Source organism: Dasypus novemcinctus, chromosome 11 (genome assembly GCF_030445035.2).
Source record: "Dasypus novemcinctus isolate mDasNov1 chromosome 11, mDasNov1.1.hap2, whole genome shotgun sequence".
Taxonomy (NCBI): domain Eukaryota; kingdom Metazoa; phylum Chordata; class Mammalia; order Cingulata; family Dasypodidae; genus Dasypus; species Dasypus novemcinctus.
This window is the reverse complement of record NC_080683.1, coordinates 110,434,000-110,440,121: the sequence shown is the minus strand read 5'-3', so window position 1 is coordinate 110,440,121 and position 6,122 is coordinate 110,434,000. Positions and strand designations below refer to the sequence as shown.

The 6,122-nt window shown below is 38.1% G+C and overlaps 1 pseudogene; it reads left to right on the top strand.

The window, feature by feature from the left end:
• The first annotated feature begins 1,322 nt into the window (after window positions 1–1,322).
• LOC101410791 (S-adenosylmethionine decarboxylase proenzyme pseudogene) lies at window positions 1,323–2,177 on the top strand (annotated as a pseudogene).
• Window positions 2,178–6,122: the final 3,945 nt, after the last annotated feature.

The following is a 6,122-nucleotide window of genomic DNA, read 5'->3' as shown; positions in this document are numbered from 1 at the left end:
AGATGGGAAAAATAAAACATGATTATGGACCACAGGAGACAATCCAGCAAAGAAGAGGAAATTGATAATGAATGAAAAAAAAGAAATAACCATTTGTGCATTCTTTGAGGATAGAGAGGGGCTTCTCAATAGTGGCAAGGAGGACATTTTTGAGCCAAATAATTCTATGTGGTGGGGCCTGCCCTGTGCATGTCGGGTATTTGACAGCATCCCTGGCTTCTACCCATTAGATGCTAGTAGGACCACCCTCCAGGTGAGACAGCCCAAAGTATCTCCAAACATTTCCAAATGTCACCTGGGGGAAAAAATCACTCTCACTCCACTGGATCAGATGAAAATTAATTCTAACCACAAATGGAAAGACCAAGCTCTCATAAGAGTGGAGATAATGTATGTATTGCACTTTTCCTTTTTATGGAGGGAAGGCAGAGAGTGGGCACCAATAGAAGACCATTTTTGGATTAGGTGGTTTCTAACCAATCATAGTATGGTGGTATAGCCAAGTATTATTGAACATTTGTGGAGAGAGAGGAAAGTAGCCAATAGTCATTTTGGAAAGTAGGAGAGCAAACAATTTAGAAAAGTAAAATTTGAGATGTGTTGCCATAAATAGAAAGACTAGGCACTATTGCTACGAGACTTCTAAGTCTTTCTCCTCCAGTCACTGTCAGATTCTTGAACATAGGCATGAATACATGACTGTCATGTTTAACCAGGACTGGGGCTTGCTAGGCAATTATGATAGAGATGAGTGTGGCAGGTGAAAGAATTTAGACGAAAAACATTAGTGTTGGAATATAGAGTTTAAGATGGCTAAGGAGAAAAGTGATGATACGTGGAGATGATGAGGGATGGTGGAAAAGTGCAGCGTGAGTAGACTGGAGGTCTTAAATATGCTGACAAGTTGCTGGAACGGGCACATCAAAATAAGGGAGCAGGAATAATCGGAGACAGCAGTCAGATGAGGTCCTTGAAGTCATGATTTAAGAAAGGACAGGGCTTACACAGTATGACTGGTGACATTAGCTAGAGCTTGCTCTATTCTCTCTAATGGGAAAGCAGTGGACTACAAGAGACTGAACTTTATCTGCCTCTTATTTCCAATTTCCAAAAGACTCATGTTTCAACGTTCACTCACAAAAAAAGCCAGGGAAAATTTGTTAATCCTTTTGAAAAAAAAGTTAATATAAAGTTGTAGCAAAAAAAAAAAAAAAAAAGGGAACCTGAACTTTAGTAACACAGCTGAAATGATCCATGGCAGCAGGAAAGATTTAATTTAGTTGATTTTCTGTGTTTGTTGATTGTTTGCTAGTCTCATGGTGATGGAAGCTGCACATTTTTTCCAAGCGACTGGGAAGCTGGTAGAGGTTTGGTTCTCCTGGCAGAAGCTTGAAGCAAAACAAGAAGTTGTACCATCCCAGGATCTGAGTGGGACATACTTTTGAAGGATATGCGATGTTTAATCATCAGTGTGACAAAAACTGACAAGCAGGAAGCTTATGTACTCAGTAAGAGTAGTATGTTTGTTTCAAAGAGACTTTTCATTTTGAAAAGCACTGGTTCCCCTGTTGAAACTTGCTAGGGATTACAGTGGGTTTGACTCAACTCAAAGCTTCTTTTTTTCTGGTAAGAATTTCATGAAGCCTTCTCACCAAGGGTACCCACACCAGAATATCCAGGAAGAAATAAAGTTTCTTAATGCAATTGTCCATTCTGATAAGTGAGCTTGACCCAGCAGTTTTGGACCAGTTCTACATGAAAGATGGTATTACTGCAAAGAATGTCACTCGTGAGAGTGGAATTCATGACCTGATATCGGGTTCTGTCATTGATAGACACACTGTTCAATTCTTGTGGGTATTCGATGAATAGAATGAAATCGGATGGAACTTATTGGAATATTTACATCACTCCAGAACCGGAATTTTCTTATGTTAACTTTGAAACAAACTTAAGTCTGACCTCTATGATGACCTGATCAGGAAAATTGTGGAAGTCTTTGAGCCAGGAAAATTTATGACCACTTGTTTGTGAATCAGAGTTCTAAATGTTGCACAGTGCTTCCTTCAACCCAGAAGATGGAAGGTTTCAAACATCTTGATTTCCAGAGTTCTATGTTCAATGATTACAACTTTGTTTTTATTGGCTTTGCTAAGAATCAGCAACAGCAGAGTTGATTAAGAAAAATGAAGAAAAATGAAAAAAGAAAACATATAGAAAAAGGTGGCGGCTACTTTCTATATATTGATACCGGGGGCCATGCTCTCTATAACCATCATATTGTAGCTGTAGAAAGCCCTGGTTGTAATCATAGTGTCATCACTTTGAATTGTTAAATGCATTATTTTATCAAGGAATTAGGTATCTTGCATGAAGTCTCTCTTCTGTGTTTAGGTATTCTGTGCCACTCTTGCTTTGAAACTGAAGTGAATGTAGAAAAAAAAACCTTTTACTGTATGAAACTTTACAACAAAACTTGTGGAAACAACTCAGTTTGGTTTATGCATAGTATAATATTTCTCCAGGCAGCATCCAAAATTCCTCACAGACAAGGCTTTCGTCCTCATTAGGTGATGGCCTCAGCCAAACCTTCTGGGACTGTTCTATTAAATTGCTGCCTGAATTTTATATCCAATTACCTCAGTTTCTAGAACATATTCTCTGTTAATATTATTGACACCAATTTCTACTGCATATAGACGTTTTATTGCAACAGCAATTAATGTGGGTTTTTTTTCCCATGGGGGAAAAAAAAAGAAAGGACAGCTGTTGGTGATTCCTTTCTCTGTTCACTCTTTCAACTACAACATGGGCCGAGCACTCTTCTAAGCACTGTGAAGACAGTGAATGAACCTAAACCTCTCTCATGGACTTTACATTCTGGTCAGAAATATAGTAAATAAACAAATAAATACATTTTGTATCAAATGGAAATAGATGCTGTGGCAGTTTGAAGCTTTCATGGACCCCAGAAAATCCTTTTCTTAAAACTAACCTGGGAAGCAGCTCTGTCTCAACTGATAGAGCATCCAACTACCATTTAGGTGGTCCACGGTTCTGTACCCAGGGCCTCCTGACCTGTGTGATGAGCTGGCTCACATGCAGTGCTGCCATGCTCAAGGAGTGCCATGCCATGCAGGGGTGTCCCCCGCATAGGGGATCGTATGTGCAAGGAGTGCAACCCACAAGGAGAGCCACCCCATGCAAAAAAAGTGCAACCCACTGAGGAGTTGCACCACACACATGGAGAACTGACACAGCAAGATGACACAACAAAAAAAGCAACACAGTTTCCCAGAACAGCAAGACAACAATGAAAGCGGACACAGAAGAATGGACACAAAGAGCAGACAACAGGGGGAAGGGGAGAAAAATAAATAAAAATAAATCTTTAATAAATAAATAAATAAAGCTAATCATTTCTGTCTGTTTAAACCTATTGTAGATGGAAACTTTGGATTAGATGCAGTTAAGATACCTTTCTTTCGATTAGATAGCTTCAGTAGGGCATGACTCAGGTTGGGTCTTAATCCTTCTACTGGAGTCCTGTACAAATGGAGAAATAAAAAGCCTTGAATACAGAAAGCTACAGAGACAGACAGAAGCCTCCAGAAGCTGAAGTCTATGAACCCAGGAGAAAGAAAAGCCACAGATGGAGCAGCCTGAAGCTGAAAGCAACAAGAAACCCGTAGAAGAAAGCATAGGCTGAGACTGGCAGATGCCACTGCTGAGCCCTGCCACATGAGAGGAATCCAGGACCACCAACAGCCACTCTTCAGGGAGAAAGCATTCCTGATGATGCCTTGAGCTGGACACTTTCAGGGCTTCAGAACTGTAAGCTTTTAATCTAATAAATCCCTGTTGTAAAAACCAACCTGTTACTGGTATATTGCTCAGAGCAGCTTTTAGCAAACCACAATGGATGCCATAAATAAAGGCCAGTTTATGACAAGCAGGTTATGAAAGAGGGTGGCTGATGTTGGTGGAGGACACTATTACTTTGGTTGAAGAAGTCAAACCTGGGCTGGTACTAAGGTGAGTAAAATGAGGAGACTGGTACAAAATGTAAGGGAGCACTTACCCTGGCTTCTTGCAAGTGCAGGACCCTGAGAATGAGTGCCTGTTTAGATTTTGTACCTGTGTGTCTTGTTTACTTCAACTCTAGCCCTGCTGGAAGGTAATGAGCTAAGTGTAGAAATTATCCATGGATGGAGATGATTAATACAAGGGAGCCACGCCTCTATAGAAAAGCTTGATTTGGTCTAATGGTGTGAACTTCAAAAGAACTAGGTACTTGGAGGGAGAAAAGAGACAATGCAAGAAGTATCAGAGAGAAGCAAAGAGGTCACTAGGGATGAAGGAGAAGAAGAATTGCTGGTATTTTATATTTATATATACTTTTAATTTAATTATTATTTTTGTATTAACAACTTTATTTCAAATTCACAAAAATGAAAGAACAGAAAAAGGCAGCTCAACAAGTTATGGAAACATTACTTCTAAAAAATTCTTTTTCAGGCACTTTTAGCTCATCTAATTTAATTTTTAAGTTAGCTATTTATGTATGTAAACACATTACTATGTAATCAGAAAACAAATAAAATGAAAAATAAAATTCAAATATTATACAATAAGAATTTGAATGGCTATGTAAAATTAAAGTATATAAAATACCACATTTATTGACTGCTGAATGAGTGTGTTGTCAGTAATGAAATAAAATAAAGTAATGAAATAAAGCAGTTACTTTTCAGCACACATAGTATTTCTATTTCCTACTTTGACTTTTTGTCCTTTAGCTCTCTTGGAACCAAGTAATATGGGAGGTGGGTAGTGAAGAGATGAGGAGATGGTCTTTTACCAAATCCATTGTTTTGAATGTTGTACTCAAGAAAGTTGGAAAATTGACTGTTTCCAGAGATTCAGTTCTTTTGTGATGTTCTTCAAAATAAGTCAAGCTTCATGGCTGAAATCAGATGGCTCCTTTAAAAGAAATGATTTTGTTTTCAACAATGCATAAATTTCACAAAAATGCAGATAGATATGCAATAAGTTTTTAATTCATGTAAAGTTTATTATTATACTCGGTATAATGATAATTTTGTCTGTTTTTTTCCCCATTGATTTAAAGTACCATATGGGTAAAAGGCAACAAATAGTACTTTCCTTTTTCCATTTAAGATGGTCCATTCCAAACTCCCCTGGGCATTTGTCACAAGTATTTATTCTTTTATTACTTCTCTGTGCTTTATTCTTCCTTATATATGGTACCTTCTAAATGGTCTTCTATGGCTATATTCATATTTCATTCCTCAGCCCTACTCCTAAATGATTAGCTATATAAGCACTGAAAAAAAGAAACCCATTGAAAAAGCAACTTTCAATCTTTTCCACTTCCCCATGCCTCCTCATTTTGCCCATTTTCTCCACATTAGGAAATGGTATTTATTATAAATACCTAAATCTGTAACATGCACAAACAGACAGAAAGGGAAAGATGACACCAAAAATTTGATCTCTGCTCTTCAGTATGATTTGAGAAATTCTTATTGTTAATTCCAATTGGAATGGACATGTGTGAATAAATATAGGTGTACTTGTCTGCCTCAGTTTTCTTCAACTTCTTTTGCTTGCTTTACACATGGACCCATTAAGACCAAAAACGTTCTTCTAATAAAGGTGGCATTTCTAATGTTTCTAGGCCATATCCTGTAAAAGGACTCTCCCCATCAAGAAGTTGTAAGTTCCAGTGGAAATACTAATCAGATTTCTGGTATGAGAACTCCTATTGGCTCCTCATCAATTCCCATCCTGGCCTCAGTTCCCAAAGAGCATCCAACCACCTATACTAAGGTGCACCTGAAGAGGAAGCTTTTTGTTAGGAATATGTCCTTAGAAGGTATAGGTTAAATGCACCTTATACTGTTCTCTCAGTACATTAGTAGTGATGATTGTGTTTTCCAGGGTTGCCTGGGTAGGATGGAGACATGTTATCACAGCCGGATCTAAAATTCCAATAAAACTCATTGTTATGAATTCTTATATCCTTCCTCCTTTCTCAGATACCAGAAAATTCTGCTTCAGCAGTAGGTATCACAATTTCAGCACCACCAGTGACAAGA